Source organism: Zonotrichia albicollis, chromosome 2 (genome assembly GCF_047830755.1).
Source record: "Zonotrichia albicollis isolate bZonAlb1 chromosome 2, bZonAlb1.hap1, whole genome shotgun sequence".
In the NCBI taxonomy this organism is placed as follows: Eukaryota; Metazoa; Chordata; class Aves; order Passeriformes; family Passerellidae; genus Zonotrichia; species Zonotrichia albicollis.
In genome coordinates, this window is record NC_133820.1 from 61,205,012 (window position 1) to 61,222,213 (window position 17,202).

Here is a 17,202-nt window from a genome sequence, read left to right on the forward strand (position 1 = left end):
AATTCACTGGGACATTGATTTGCTTACAGCACTCATAGAGAGATAAGGACTCAAACCGCTATTATTTCTGGATAGGAAAAAAATAGTAGTATTTACAAAGTTTTCCATGCACAGGGACATTAAGAAGCCTTTTTGCCAAGATGACACACTAACTTAGACCACTTATATATACGTAAACTCAGATATGCAAGGCAGATGAGATTTCCAAAATTTGTGAAGAAATGATGTGTTTATCTTTTCAGAATTGGTGTTAGCTCAGGACAGATAACAAAATATTTACTCCCATTTTAATATTGAATTCCCAGTTATATCCCACATGTATGTCTGAAACTGGCACATAGTAAAGAATCTACAACACTGGACTTCAAATGAAGGGTCAGATTTTGGTTATTTTATCTCCACAGAGTTCAAGCCTCAAACCTGGGGTCACTCAGTAGGCACACAGGGACTTGGGGGGAAGGTGCAGCTGGCAGGGCTCAGCCTGGTGCAGGCAGAGGCCCCAGGACCCAGTATGCCCATGGGCTATGTTTGCTCAATGAATTTATGATTTCACAAATGTTCATCAAGTAGAGAGTAATCTACTGCCTTATCTGGCTATCACCGCTCTTTCTTTGAACAACTTGAAACTATTGATGGACCATTAATATCAAATTCCTTGCCAGAGTTACATTTCCAAAGAAAGGCAGGTTTTCTTTTCCTGAAGTGTTATCTTTTTAATCTGGACACCTAACTACTCAACACCTAAGACAACCTTTCTTCTTGCTGTTGCAAACATACACTAACAGTTTAGTTTTCCACACCTGGCAGAAATTTATTGAAAAACAACAACAACAACAAAAAAGCTGTTTGGATTTTTTTTCTTCAGACTATGCCTCCTCGATGCTAAAGCTGCCTCTTCCCTAGCTTAAGTCAGAAAAGCCTAGAAAAAGTTCTAACTCACACCTATTTGCTACCATGTCCATACAACTACACACCACTGGAAAGTTAGCCAAGAGTAGATGTATTTCCTCTGTCCTTTCTCAACCTGTGAGTTCCGGGACATGCTGAAGGAGTAAGGGAAAATGACTGTGGCTGGTATGGGACCTGGCTATAAAATTCTCAAGCAAGCTGAAAGCTTCCTCCTCCTGGGGGGAATTCTTGTATCATCAGGCAGAATCAGACTGAGGAACAGGATCAATTAATTATTACTGAAATACTATGGAGTATTGTTATTAGAAAGCTCAACTTCATAATTTAATTGTAAGGAAATTACTGCATCTGTGTTCACCATTACTATAAACCAAATGAAAAGATCAGTGCCTTCCCAGCAAATGCAAAATACATCTTTTCATTCTAGGCATCCCACTGTGACATTACAAATCAAATTCAACAATTAATGACCAGTCCTTTGTGGCAGGTGGGGAAATATTCTAAGCAATATTATGTGGGAAGCAGTTGTAGGAGTGAAGAACGTCAAATAATACAATTATATTTGAGGACAGATTTTACAGTTTTTCCTATGAATGACTTAACTGTTGGTGACACACACAAAGCTGCACAGCTACATCCTGCCTATTGCTCAGACATGTAACTCTAGCATCACCTTACATCCCAAAGATACTCCAAATCCCAAGATTCATATTCATAATTTGCAGATACTTTCAATGCAACATTTCCAAGATGGTATTTTTCTTAATCCTCCCAATCAGCTAAAGTATTCAATTGGTTAATCATCATCATCATGTTTTGATTCAGCAAGATTTTGCTCTCTGTTTTTTGATTCAGCAGCATTTTTTCTCTTTGCTTTTGACAAACACAGGCTCATATCACACACATTCACTCAGAGAACTGCTGCAAAAACCCTTTTCCTGTCAATCACTTGGAGAACACATCACTATCTCCACAGCTCTCCCTGGATATTTCTGCAGCATCTGCCACTTGTCTTTACTTTCAAGGTCCATCCTTGCTGATCACCACCACACCTATTACTCCTTAATCTTTTTCAGGAAAACAACTGTGGTTTACTCATGTTTGAAACCGGGCTAAGTTTCATAAAACATAGCTCAAAAGACCATTAGATCATGCTGTCTAATTTGATTGTTATGGTTTTTTTGGCTAAAACACTTTAAAAACCCTCCACTTTTTACTGATACAAAAATAAATTTCAGGGATGCTTCTTGTATGTCTTCCCTTCCTATCTCCCACCTGCCATTCAGTGTCAGGAGTCCAGTTTCCAGCTTCTCTCACACCCACATGGTGTATTTTCAAGAAAACTTCTTGTGCCTTTTTCTGTCTTACACCTTACACTTTATGGAAACTCCCTTAAATATCTGAAAACATACCGCATTACTGTTGTTCAAAGCTTTCTTTGAAATTCAGCTTACTAACCTGCCCCTACAGCCCCAATGAGCAAAATGTGTGATAAGTAGTTATATACACATCACCTGTTTTCAAATGTCAAAAGTAAGCAAGAGTGGTATGTAGGAGACAGATCCTACCCTACAGTAAATAGAGAGAGGCTCCTTGAGAGAGATTTGGCTGAAGGAACTCCTGAAATGCTACAAAATGTCCTGTGAAGGAATCTCTGCATACACTGTGGAAATGGCCTAAGGAAATCAGTCTTTTGATTTAGTTACAGGAGTTGGATCCCTAAAGTTTGAATGTTCCCTGACTACTAGCATTTCCATTTTCCTCTGTGTATTTGCTACTTTCAGCTGTATTATATTTACACTGCTAGAAATTAAAATTGCAGATATCCTTTCCAGCACACATCTGCGTGATGCAAAGCATCACAGGAACTATTTTACAATCATACAAAAGCAGTCTTACAACGCTATACAGTATTTCATTAGACAGACCCTGATCATGTAATTATCATAGCATTACACACATATGCCTGGTGAATGGTGCACAGCTCTGTGCACTAACTTCAACCCTGATGTTTACTAAATTCCTCAATCCTATAATAAAGACCTGGAATGCATTCATATCTGGCACTGGCTTTTTTCTCCCCACTGTGAATCATGGGCAAATCCTCAAGACAAATCAACATAGCTAAAAAAACAGAGAAGGGAAAAGAAGAATATCAGGAAGAATTGGGACATCAAGAAGAATTTATTCATATAAAGGGTGATTTGACATTGGAATGGGCTGCATAAACAATAATCAAAAGTCATACAGGCACCATGTAAAAAAGAAAATAGAAAAGAAAACTGCTACTGGTGATAATCTAGTTCTTGCTCCAGATAACAGAAAACAAGTTCTTTCAAAGCCCAAAGAGAAAAATGACTCCTGAAGCAATCACAGAAAAAATGAGGACACAGTCAGTCATAGATGAAAATCTGATCAAAATCTAACCAGGGAAAATATTGAATTAAATTATTTGATTTCATGATAATAAATGTCTTTAATAGCAAAGAGTTAACTGCAAAATGCTGAAAGGGATGTATTTGGTCCTGTATTACAGTACACTTGTTAATAATTCAGAAACTGGGGCAAGTATCATGGCAGAAAATCTGCAGTCATTTCAGTTACTCAGAATGAAGGAAAATTATTAATCTAACCAAAATTAGTAAGTGGACCCCAGAAACACTAAATAAGGTTTAAATGATGACAGACAGATAACAGATACATATTAAAACAAACCCATTTTAAAAAACAGTCTATGTTTTATGCGGTTTCAAATTAAAGACACAACTGTAAGGAACTCAGTGCGATAAAACTCAATGTGTTAGGCAAAGGGAGGGTAACAGCTACCTACAAAATCTCCAGATAAATTCATGTTAGTCACTAACATTTAGCCTCTCATAGATTGAATTTACTCACAGTATTATGTTCACATACTCACAAGCACTGACACTTTAAAGATCTGTTTAAAGGTCTGGCCAAGATAACTTCCATGAAAAACAAGACAAGGGCCATCAGCTATAAAGTCCTTGCCCCATTTCAGGAGTTGTTTTAATTATCAATTTCAATTAGATAAATCATACAATTATAAAATGGTTTGGTTTGGAGGGGACCTTAAAGATCATCTAGTTCCAACTCTCCCTGCCATGGGTAAGAACACCTTTCACTGGACCAGGTGGATCAAAGACCCATCCAATCTGGCCTTGAACACTTCCAGAGATGGGGCATCCACAGCTTCTCTGGGAAAACTTGTTCCAGTACCTCACCACACTCACAGAAAAGAATTACTTCCTAACATCTAATCTATCTCCTTCCACTTTGAAGCCATTAACCCTTGTCCTATCACTACATGCCAGTGTCAGGTGCAAGGGGCTGGTAGGATCGCATTTATTTAATGGAAGTCAATCATTAGATCAGTCATCCCATACTGGGAAAACACACCAGTTGCTTTGGCCTCAGGAAGGAACCAGGGCCCACTGAAGCAGTTTAGTGAAAATGAAAACACACCACTATAACCAAAATAAAAATAATAAAACAGGCAGCTTAAACAATTAAAGACAATTAGAAGAAAACCAGTGTAACAGGATTATAAAAATCAGTGCTGTGACCTTACCATAAAAAAAAAAAATCCCCTATGAGGTACAGGTCACTCTCCCTTCAAAAGGATACTAAAGATATTGACAGGGTTCAAGTGTGAACAGCACTGAACATAGAAAATATTCTATGAAGAGAAATTAGAAAGTTTCAAATTAGGAATAGTATGCATGCACATGTAAAGTAATTGCTCTAGAGAGGTCAGATCCGGCATTTGTATGCTTGCTATCTACAACACAAGAAAAATACAAAGAAGCACTGAAAGTGTGGAAAATTCAAAACTGAGCAGAAGAAATGTTTTTTTCACATCATATATAACCAATTCATGTTAATTATCATGGAAATGAAGTTATTAATCTTAACACAATGTCCCTATCAATGACAGTATAAATTAAATCAGTTGCTACATAGAGAAATCAGGAAGCAACTTACTCATAGTTAACATCTACTCAAAAATTAGGAGGTATTTTACCAAATGGGAAACTGTATTATGGTTTAAGCACATATGATAAGCAGATATGCCTATGTAAAATATAAAGTAAAAAAGGAATAGCAAATTGATTTCATTATTGAAATTTTATTCACAATCTCACAGAAACTCTTCCTACAGTTTGCATTAAATACTATTAATAGCTCATTAACAACAGTAGTTGTCTTTAGAAGGTTTTGAAACAACTAAAGTTTGGACACATTTAACTTTTATGTAAGCAGTAAAGTCAAGTACATGAAAAATTAAAAACTGCATGATTATGAACTTGTTTACTCCATCACTGCAGGTTCTATCTAAAACATCTTTTTTCCTCATTTCCAATCACAGCCAGTTTCTTAGAAGCTTGCCTATTTTTCAAAGACCTGATACTGAACAGTGTTCCCTTTATCACTTTTTAAAGAGATTATTTTAACAAGGATTCTCATCACAAATCCTGCTAACAAGCACCCAAAAACTGACTACTTACCACTCACCCACAGACAAGCCAGCTAGAATTAGCTTAAGCACTGAGTCCTTAGCATGCCACAACTATACTGCTTGGTTATCTTGATAAGATCATCCTGGTTTAGTTTGAAATGCACATTGTCACTGCACATACTGAGACCCATGCTGCCCTGTTGTATTGGCAATTACAAAAACATATATAGCATTATAACCTATATAAAACATATAGCATTATAATTTTTTATCAAGGAGCAGAGTCTTAATTTTATGAGGATAGGCAAAAATGAAAGAGAGCATAAAGATGTGGCATCATATATTTCGGTTGATTTTTCCCATTGTATCTGAGAAGGTAAAGAGAATATAATATTGTCTGGAGGTGGGAGAGCAGGAGAGGCTGCTAGCACTGTTAATGCAAGGTTGGACCTAGTCAGGGGCTGGGTCAGGTAAACAGGGCAGAAGTAACAGGCTGCAGCATCACACAGTACAAGAGACAGTAAAAGTGAAGACTCACACATCAATAACATAGAGAGCGCAAAGAACCAAAAAGATTGCCTGGGAATTCTTTCTTGGATAAAGAGAATACAGCTTGTACTAGGACACAAGAAATGGAGAGATTTAAAAAGCTACATGAACTTCATGCAGTGATACTTGAGTGTAGGCTCTGGTTCTGGTAGAGAAGGGAATTTCAGTCCATGGGCAGCTGGGGGTCTGAGAAGACCTTATTGCCAGCAATGATAGGAAAACTGTCTGGAATAAAAGCAATGCAACAGGTTGCAGAAAGGCTATATAAAACTTCTGAACCCAAAAGGCAACATCATCTGTGTTCTGAAAGCAGATCATTCACCACCAGGATACTAAGAACATAAAAATTATTCTCCTTGGGTGACTTACTGTTTTGATGTTTTCATGGGCCGTGTATTTGAGTGCAAGAACTGTCACTTGGCAGATTTACCTTTAAGCTGTATAGTTTCTACCTGTGATTGTTTTAATAACACATCCCATTAACAAATTACTCTGAAATAAAAGTGACATTTTGCTTTTCTAAAGCTATTATATGCTTGATAGTATGTTCTGAATGTACATAACTTGAAATATACCTCATTGGACATTTACCTGCAAAGTTGTCCCATGCTTTTTTCCTTTTAAGCAGAAGGTGGGCAAGAGCAATAAACTAAACTCATGGGAGAAAGGGTGTAAACTTACTACATCTAGATGTAAAGGAATTTCTTGTTAAGACACTTCTTTGCTCATTCCAACAGTACCAAAGCTATTTATTTGGTAATAAACAGTACCAACGCTATTTATTTGGTAATAAGAGTTTCTGGACTGAAACAGACATTTCTGAACTTGTTGTTGATGATTAATGTGCAGTTTAAGAGAGCCATTACTTTGTGACAGGCACTACAGAAGCCAAGTGTCAGATAATATATCAACTTCTGTTCCAGTCTAATTCTAATTTAATGGTTAGAACTCTTATTCTTACGGTCTTGTTTCAAATATGATACTACAAAGAGTTCAGCAGGATACATAGTAGTTGCTGTGAAAGTCTTGTAGTGCGAATATCATGTAGGCATTAAATTCGATGTATTTTAACATTAGCCAAAGCACGTTTTCAAAGAAGAACAAGTGCCACAATCCCCTGCATAACCACGAAAGGAAGAGCGAAGTTTCTGCTATAAGTGCACAAAAGGAACCTGACATGAAGGCAACGCGGAGCGGGCGCTCCGCCCGCCCGGTGCAGCGGCTGTTCGGCGGGCAAAGGTCCCTCCAGCCCCAGCCGCGGCCCCAGCCCCAGCCGCCGCCGCTGCCCGGGGCCGCCGCCAGCGCCCTGCCGAGGGAGGGGGACAGAGGGAGGCACGACCTGCCGGGTCCTAATGCCGCCGGCCCGGGCAGGAGCCGCTCACATCCTGCCCCGGCCGGCTGAAGGCACCGAGGCCATGCCCGGAGCATCCCAATGGAGACATTTCTGGCCGCGCTGGCCCGAGGACAGATCCCACGGGAACACCCTGAGGCCACTCGGACGGGCTCATGTGCAACACGGTCCGTGCGCAGGTAACCGGCAGAGCTGAGCACTGCCACGGGTGAAGCCACCTCCCCATCCCCCCGAGAGAAAAGCATTGAAGGATTCCACGGAAAAAGGAAAAGGATGGTACCACCAGTCCCTGACATCGACGCTCCTTCTGTACTTGTAAGAAACCCTGATTTGTTAGTCAAAACTCAGCCCCTGAGCTTTACCTGAGAGCTGCACATCCTCATCATGCAGTACAGGAACAAAAAAAATTATGTGGAACAGGCGGGAAAGTGAGAGAGCAGGACTAAAACTGTACACGCTGCAGCAGACACCAGCACGATTCCAGGATCTCTCCTGGCAGACAAAGAAGGCTCTTGACAAGCCAAAGACTGCAAGAAGTCCAGCGAGGCAGCTTTTACACCTATAGATGTGGAATACACCAGTACACCACAAACTTTCTGGCTTGCTGTTGTTACTATGGTCTATTATAAGCAAACGCAGCTGTACAAGATTACCACCCTCTGCACCATCACACCATTCTTTCAAACACATCAGCTGGCCAGAGCAGTAATTTCTGATGTATTTTCACTTTGCTACCTCCTCCTTCTTGCCTATACCTCAACACCACTTGAAGATCAAACAGTAGACTTGTTATAACTTTATATGTTTTAATATCATTTTAGTGAGACATCCTTAAGTGACCTGAGATGACTTGGTCTGGGGGCACTAGAACTGCAAACAGGACTGAAACAGTTGCTTGTATTGCCTTCCAGTGTTTCCTGTGCAATTGTGATCGATGTTGTTAACAGTTGCACATAGTTTTCATTAACGTGCCTGGTCTTGCTGCCAAAGCTAACAGGGGATGGGACAGACAAGCTCCCCATCAGTGAAAGTAGAGTTAGGTGGGCAGTGACAACCTCCTCATGAAAACAAGCAGGGACACAGACAGAAAAAGCTGCACCCAAAGGACAGCCATGAGTAATGTTGAGTGAAAAATTTATATTGAAGAGTGGTCTTCCCGTAAATGTATCTGTTCACTTTGGCATGAACTCCTCCACTGCATACTATGCACGACAGAACAAGACCATTATTTAAAAGCCAAAATACCTGCCTTGTGATATGTTTTATCTATCCTGTCACAGCAATCTGTCTTACTCCTATCAAAACCACAAAACAAAACCACAGAACAAAAATTCTGGAGCCATACACATACTTTCACTATATGAATCAATGAAGACTTAGAGTTTACACCAATATATGGCACATGAAAAAAACCCAAAATGTCCTAAAGATTCAAAACGGTATCAAAAAAGTTTTACTTCATATACTTTTCAAAGCCCTTCCTCTCACTGCTGTGAGTGCACATCTCTCTCCCTATTACAGATATCAAAGAGCCTGCTCCTAGCAACATTCTGATGTGAAGCTTCTGTAACGTGATAATTTTTGTGACTTCATCAATAGATAAATCTGTTTCGTCTTTCACATTCTTATTAAACAATGAAAAATCAAACGGGTAAGAAAGCCAAAACTCAAAGAGAGCTAAGGTAATCAGGTCCAGCTTGTTCAATCTAATACTAATTAGTGTTTTCACAATGTGGAGAGCATTAGATCTGTGCTATCAACTTCCAAAATAAAACAATTTCTGAATCTGTCAAAATAACTTAAAAAATGCACAGGTGGCAATGCAAATCAGATACTTCTGTAGCTTCTCATCAAACAGTCCAGAAATGAATACAATGAAACTGTACCACCTTGTTAAAAGAAACAAAAAAACAACTAAAAATTACCATTTCTCAGTTCCAACTTGGGTTCACAAGACAGATGCAGCTTACAAACTCAGCAAATCAACAGTATGAAAAAGAGCAATCATGGTATACCACGGCTTTTTGAAAGAACATACATTGAGTAATTGCTAGCACACGTGTCCAAAGTGCACAGAACTTCCCAAGGATTCAAACGGATATGAGCATCTTCCACATTTTTCTGTGCAATGGCATCAAGTTTCACTGTGGGCTGCAACAGCGAGGGCATGCCTTGGGGCTGGCATGTTCATTTAACATATGAGTCATTCAGCGTGGAAACAACATAACAGAAATATCCACAAACCAATGAATTGTGAAAGAACTATAACATTTTCCCCCTCAGGCCTGCACCTAGTAAAGTGTCACAAATGAAGTTAATATCACAGAAATTATTCAGCAAAAGAGGAATTAAGCAGAAAATGACAGTCAACTCTTTTACAAGTCAATAACTTAACTGTTTTTATTTGAAACCATACCAGTCAGTACAGTCATCTTAGAAAAGACCAACAAAAAAAGACACTCCAGACTTGACTTTTATAACTACTGCACCCACAGATAAAGTACCTCTACAATAGGGAAATTGCAAAGTAGGTTTTTCTTCACTGGTATCCTCCTTCAGAATCTGAGGGAATTTAAAACTCAGAACTTAACACCACTCCCTTGGCCTTCTCTCCCTCCACTCCTCCCCCTGAAAAAAGTTGGTTTAAAATATAAATAAGATAAAATAATTAACCAAACACTTGACATGCAATGAACCTGAGTGAAAGATTAGCTTGGCAAGAAAAATAAAAGTTGTAGAGCAGCCTAGTTTCCTCTCCATTAGCTTCTTACTACATTAGCCCAGAGAATCACAGCAGTCAAAAAAAAAATTTATAAGTACATCAAAGCAGCTAAGTTTACATTCATATATCTAACATGCATATTTGTCCAAGTGCACTAGGGAACCTGGTATGCCCCTAAATTTAAGGTGCTGATTTGTGTTTCATGTTTTGGCACTGGAATGAGTACACAGTACTTTGAGGGCCAGATTTTATCTCACTCCCACCTCAAAAGTAAGAATGAAAAACTGAATGTTAGATAAAGGGATATTGAATAGTCACTCTTAGTCACCTTGCTTGCCAATCTAATTTCAAATAAGGAGACTGCTTACATTAATCTTTTTAGGTCTAACTTATGTACTTATATGAGATCTTTGGAGTGTGGCCACAGACCTTTCAGGAGCTTACCTACCAGGCATTCTCTGTCCTTCCTCCCTCAGTATCTCAGTGAGGATGCTCTGTTTCAATGAATGCTGCCCTAGGTACCTGTTATGATGTACATCTACACTGTGCAATGGAGCCCAGAGCAGCTGGGCTCTGCCAGCCTGGCTGGCGCTCACCCCCATGAGAATACACCCCTGTTTTCCTGCTCTCACTGTGTGTGCATGGGAAGTATCTGTGCTGGCACAAGGATGTGTCTGAGCTCCTTATCCTAGCCTCTGAGCAGGGCTAAGGCCTCTGCCAGGCCCGCTGTTAGCACTCAGACATGAGCCACCAGCCCTCTGCCCAACAAGACTATCCGATTAATGCCTAATCTGCTTGTGAATCGGCTCCCGGCCACCGCTGCTTTCTGCAGGGCATGACAAAATTCAGAGTTCCTGAGGTGTGTCTAAACCCTGACTTCACTGCAAGTAGCACACTCTGGAACAGCTATCTCAGCTATGAAACTGGCTCAGCAGAAGAACGTGCAGTGTCTGTGCTGCTCTTTACTACAGAGCATATGCACATCCAGCACCTCAAAATACCTTTAACCAAGGAGCTTTGAGAATTGCCAGCTGCCACAGAACAGTTCCACTTCAGTATAAACCAGTGGGATTCAAAGAATAGGATGGAAAAGAGGCACAAATTCTTTGTTAATTTCAAGAAGTCGTTATCTACAAAGATAAGAATATACTTTGCTTTGGTGAAAACAAAAATTTTTGCTTAGGGAATTGTTGGCCTAAGTGATTTCAAATACTAAACTAAAAGGAATCCCTTGTACTACATTGCAGTTACAGTAAAACTTTAATTGGTGTTTTTACTTGCACTTTCTAATAGTGTACATTATTTAAATGGTGTGAAACTTCCAACAATCATTAACTTAGCATGCTGCCATATTTTTTTAGCCAATATGAGGATTAAAAGTTTCCAGCTATAATTACTTTGTCAATAATTATGTGTTTTGTATCTCCTGCAAAGCTGGATGCAATGCCTGTTACAACATTGGCATGTGTAGTGGTGAAATATGCCACAAGAGAATATACTCTGAGTGAAAAAAAAGCAGTTTGTTTTTTTTAAATGACAGTTCAAAAATATTCAGTTCTAAATATTCAGAGAAACAGGCTCACAAACAGTGAGCCATAAATGGCCACTAACTCCCTCTCTAAAATAACTTTTCTAAAAAGATGTTTTCACTATTTTTATATGCAAGAACTCAATGCTAAGTAAAGTTGTTGTACAATGCTTCAGAATTTAAAATACTTCATGATATAGAGCAATCCTCCTACTTTTCACATTTTAGAAGAAAATTTCATCAGACAAATCCTCTGAGAGAGACACAAACGCATTTTACTGAGAACTATCACGTTGTGTTTAATAAATTACATGCAAATTCTTACCAGAATGCCACTGCTTTTGAAGATGCCATATCCATTGTTATCCTCAAGATATCCATTCTTATTCATCATTAGTACCCTGCTTCCTTTGCACTCAAGCTTTGGAACAGATTTCTGACAAGCAACCCACACCTACCAAAATGATTTCTAGAAAGCAAATTATATAGCTGTAAGACATGGAAAACAAACCAGCAATTTGCAAACCACTGCAAGTGCAATGCAAACACAGCAAATAGAAAATTCATTCTGAAGCATTCATCCTATTATGCTGGACACTAATATAACCACAGCTGTAACATTATACTTTTAAATCATGGTTCACCTACAGAAAGACTGCAAGAGCAAAATTCTTTTTTATCCCATGGAATGTCATATGTTTCATCTCATTAAGGGTGGTCACTTGCTTGTGAATGATTTTTATAAAATAACAGGATAAAGGAACATTATTCTTATACCATACTTAAGGTTTTCTAAGGACTTATGAAAATTAGAGTTCCATTTATGCTGGATAGAGCAAATACACAGAACAGTAAAAGGTCCCTGACCACATTAAAAGAAGAAGTCTAAACAGGTAAGACAGCACAGGGGAAAAGTCCACACACAGCACAAACAGCAGGACTGCAGTAAATGTAACAGTAGCTCTACTTTGCAGGTGGCTTTTGCTTGCAAACAACACAGAAGGAGGTACAGGGTAAGGAGGGCACATTGGGTGGGAGGAAGCATATGTAGTATGCAGGAATGAAGCAGAAGTGAAGAGGTAGAACAGACAGCAAGAGGTGGAAGAAACAATCAGTAAGCACAGGACAGAGAACAGCTAATTAAAGTTAGTGAATGTTCTCTGAATGGTCAAAGGTCCCTGGGCTCTTGGCTCTGTTTCTGTGAGTTAGTCTCTGGCAAGGTCCCTTCTTTACTGTTCCCATGCTTATAGCAGTATACTTAGACTGATTTTATACTTATTTTCAGTTCTTTTCCCCATCACAATCCCCTCCCCACATCTTAAAGATCTCTCCCTCACTTGTAGCTTTAAAACAGATGATCTGAATCTACTCAACAATATCTGTATAGAACAAGCACATGCAGATTAGCCCTATTTCCAAGTGATCCAAATTCTTATATTCCGACTTCAACCTTCCTAACTCTTTCTTAGGTAACACATACTGGATTGTAGAAAAGTGAGGCAAGACACTGTTCTATAAAAGAGCAGTTGAAAGTTGATAAAACATTGTACTTCATGCTGAATAACAGAGTTGTTAGGATTCAGGATGGGGACAGCTGCTCTATAGGCTCTGGTGCACACAGCCAGATGGAAATATTCTAACCTTCACAGTAAACTGTACTTGTTCTAGCATTAACTGAATAGATTAGGTTTATATCTGAACAGAAGATGCATTTCATTGTCAAAACACTCATTGTTTATATCCTTTAGCATAAATGGAGATAAGTCAGTGTAAAGAGCAAGTCTGCCTACAAAGGCAAATCAAACCTGTGAAACTGAAGTGGTGTAATTTTTTATGGGGCTATATAGATAAGGGCAAATAAACTAGATTGAAGTCACTTTCATCTGGTGCAAGATCTCCAATAGGAATAATTTATACTGGCATAGCAACTGCAATATAATTAAAAACAATTCCTGGAATTAGGCCAGTGCTGCCAGGTTGTTTCCTTCAGTGTGGAAATAAGCTACCAATAGATACAGTTTTATACTGATACAGCTCTATTCACACTGGGGAAAGGTGGCTGATACTTTAATTATGCCAGTACAGATAAAGAAGAGAAATGTCTGATAGAAAACCAAGTGTCTCAGATATAGTCCATTTACCTATTGCAAGAGAGTAACAACATTCCTAGTGCAGGCAACACTTTGGAGTACTAATTCTTAACTTAAAAAATAATCCCTCCTGTGTCATTCTCAGAACACCACCAACCTTTGAAATGCTAATGGAATTACTAGTGACAAACCAGACCTTGAATTTCTGCCAGATTCTGTCAGGAGTTCATCTGACAAAAGTTTTCTCCATGCCACTCAAGTGTCACTATTCTCTTCATATCTCCTTTTCTTTTAAAACAAACTTTTTTTTTTAAGCAACAAGTTGTGGTAATTTTGAATCTTTGTAAAAACACTGGTAAAAGTAAAGTGTATGTCTTGGCTTGAAAAACACACATAAAAGCAATTATTACTTCTCTGCCAGACTACAGCTTTGGAAATTACCTGTAACTTGCCAATGACAATAATAGGCAAGTAGTTATCCCTCAAAATTCCTTTAGCTCAGCTGCACAACAGTACTTCCACACTACCTGCACTTTACCTGGTTGTTTGAAACAGCATCTGCCAATTCCAGCTGTGCTGTTAAAAAAAAACCAAAAACCAAACAAAAACCCCAAATGTTTTGCTTCTACAGGAATAAAGTTTAGCAATTTATCCTAGTGTTCTTTAAAGGACAAAACAAATGAAAAAAAAAGTTTTAACTACTGTGTTGCCCCGGGACACTAAGAATGGTAACTCGCAGACTACTGAGTTGAGACTACAGCATAACCTGATAAAACAAGAAAGCATTTTCCTCTTTACTTGTGACTTCTTCACAACAGCTTCCAAAATAGACTCAAGAGAAGCTGAGTCTATTGTTTTTGTCACCCTATCTCTTCCTCCCCCTAAAATAAGATCTCTGCTCTCAAAAATCTTAGAATAAAGTGAAATATCTACAACTGTAACTTACCTATCAAAGGTGAACTGCATGTGCCTCACTAAGAATATGAACTTCAGCAACCATAACCTAGCACATGTTCTGATAGGTACGTTAGTTATTAAAAAAAAAGTAAAATATTGACTTTTAATAGCATGAATGTTCTCATCCAGGGATCGACCTGTGTTAAAAAGTGACGTGCTTGAAAGTAGGGGGTTTTTGTTTGCTAGTTGATGAACCTCAGCAAGAAGAAAAAAGTTGAAAATAAAACTCAACATTACAATTCTTCTATAGCATGCTATCATAAATTAATAGGAAGGGCATACTTATATAGAAAATCTTGTTAAACAAACATGATGTCTCTATTTAGAAAAAATATCTCATTGCAAATAGTTAATAGAACACTTCAAAGACCTGCCAGTAAATGTAGTCTATTACATGCAAAATTTATAATTTCTCAATACTCTGAAATTCTGTAAAAATTAATTTAAAATACTTTTAACTTACAGAAAGCATCTTGAAGGATGCAATACTTAATCTACTCCTTAAAAATCAACTTCACTGCTCTTTTTGACAGTATTCCATAATGTACACAATTACCATTCCATAGCATGATAATGAAGTTAATCTTCCAAGCACTACATAGGCTTCATCACCTCCTCTTGGTGAGCATGTCAGGAATGAGATATCCTCTTTTGGAAGACCCTGAAACTCCCATAGCTGTATTGCAGATAAGGCAACAGATTCTCCTCCTTCAAAAATATAATCAACCAGCTCAATATGACAACAATAAAAGACTGGGATCCAAGAGGAGATCATTTAAGCTAGATGTTCATGATCAGGATAACAAATTTCTGGGCCTGCTCTCAAAAAAATGTCGTGAGGTTGGGACTCAAAATCAGTGTAGCACGTTGGGTGGTATCCAGTCCTGCCGTTGTTGCTAAGCCCTAAGGTAAGCTACACATCAGCTCCCACATGAGCCCTCTCTTAGACATTCTTAGAACACAAGTCCCAAGAACAAGTTAAGATACGTCCTTCTGAGCAGGCAGGAAGCTGTGTTCTAAAGAACATTGGAACAAAGATATTCCATAAAACTAATGTATCAATGGGTTACCCACAAAGAGAGGTACATGCACAGCTGATGTGTTGCTCAGAGACTTCTATTTTAAAGTGCTAACAAACTTATCTACAGTGGTATGAACTGTCTCTTAAAACACATCACTTCTCTAAGAGTGAATGTGCTGTGTGCTACATTTTTTTTAAATTATAAAGAACCTTTAATAACTGTAGATCAGATTTTCTAGAACTTTACAAATTCAAGAGCTACAGGAACTTGCCCCCAATAGTTTAGTATATCCTGTGGCAAAAATTACAGGGATTACTCATTTCTATAGGGAAAAAAACCCCAAACCTTGTATTCTTTACCACTTAGGAACACACAACTTATTACAAGCATGCAATTCTCCTTCTACTTACTTAAATGAATTAGGAAGCTACTATAGAGCCATTTGTATTTAAATAGGTTTTTTTAACCATTTGCTTGGAAGGAATTATTGCTTACTTTTTAAAGCAGATTATCTATTTCAGATGCAGCTGTTTCTCTCACATTCTATATTGCCTATAGAACTGAACATAGAAAACCCTAAATATATCTCATTGATGTTAACAGCCCATTGAAGTTAAATATCTTAAAAGTAATACATGTATTTCTTTGATTTGTTGTAATCTTTTATCTTAAAATACTCTCAATTTTTATTCTTGATCTCAAAATACTGATCCTTTTATATTATCTTTCTGGTTTTGAAGATGGCAAGGAAGTAAGTCTATAGTTGAAATTGGGTAAGTCTTAAAAACAAATACCCAAATCTGTCATGTTTTCTCTTTGAAACAACAGAAGAAAAACTTTTTGGTTTTTAACAAGGAAAACTTACTGCTTTTTTTAACAATTACAGAACTATTTTCCACCTTTTTCCTGCCCATCCCTTCCAAAAAGCAGAGCAAAAGAGGACCCTGGAAGATGAGCTAGGAGAAGCCACCAGAGAGAGCCATAACAGCTCCTGCTGCCATTGCACAGTGCTCCTCTCCAAGTTTCCTGCTCCCAGTACTGAGGCAGCAGCACCACTGTACTTTCCAAGAGCAGAAATAAACTACAGCAGCACCAGTTCTAGGTGACCTTAAAGCTCTTTGTTACCAACTATACTGAGCTCTCACAACACAATTTAGTTACCCTGTTCTTGGAGAAAGTGGGGACTAGCCAAAGCAGGAAACAAACCAAGTTAATCCCACGATCTGAACAGAGCCCCTATCACTTACTCTAATATGGAAGCTGTTAGTTCTAAATTAAGCATTCAATATGAGAAGACATCTCTGTCTTTGCAAAATAAAAACCACAGTAGTTGAACCAACTACACACAGGTTCACATTGGAAAATGGAATTAGAACTAGACATTCATGTGCTGTGTCAGTGTAGAAGTCCTCTTTAGAAACAGTACTGCTGGAATGTTAGATAATTATATAAGGCTCAAACTGCAACTAACAAATCCTCTCACAAATATAGACATGTCTATTTTAAATTAAATGTTAAGTGGGAAATATTTATAGTTTAAGTTGCACACTTTGCTACTTAATTATCATAATTTTAAAAAGAAGACACCTTTAATTTC

At 38.3% G+C, this 17,202-nt stretch overlaps 1 protein-coding gene across 2 annotated transcripts in view; it reads right to left on the reverse strand.

Moving 5' to 3' along the window:
* LOC113458658 (uncharacterized) overlaps positions 1–17,202 on the reverse strand; it is a 42,720-nt gene that overhangs the window by 11,920 nt on the left and 13,598 nt on the right. Inside the window, exon 5 of one of the 2 annotated variants that reach the window (XR_003379127.2) lies at positions 11,862–12,005. The exons of the other annotated variant lie outside the window; for it this stretch is intronic. The gene's annotated coding sequence lies outside the window, so the exon portion shown is untranslated. The remainder of the gene's footprint in view (positions 1–11,861; positions 12,006–17,202) is intronic. 2 annotated transcript variants of the gene reach the window in all.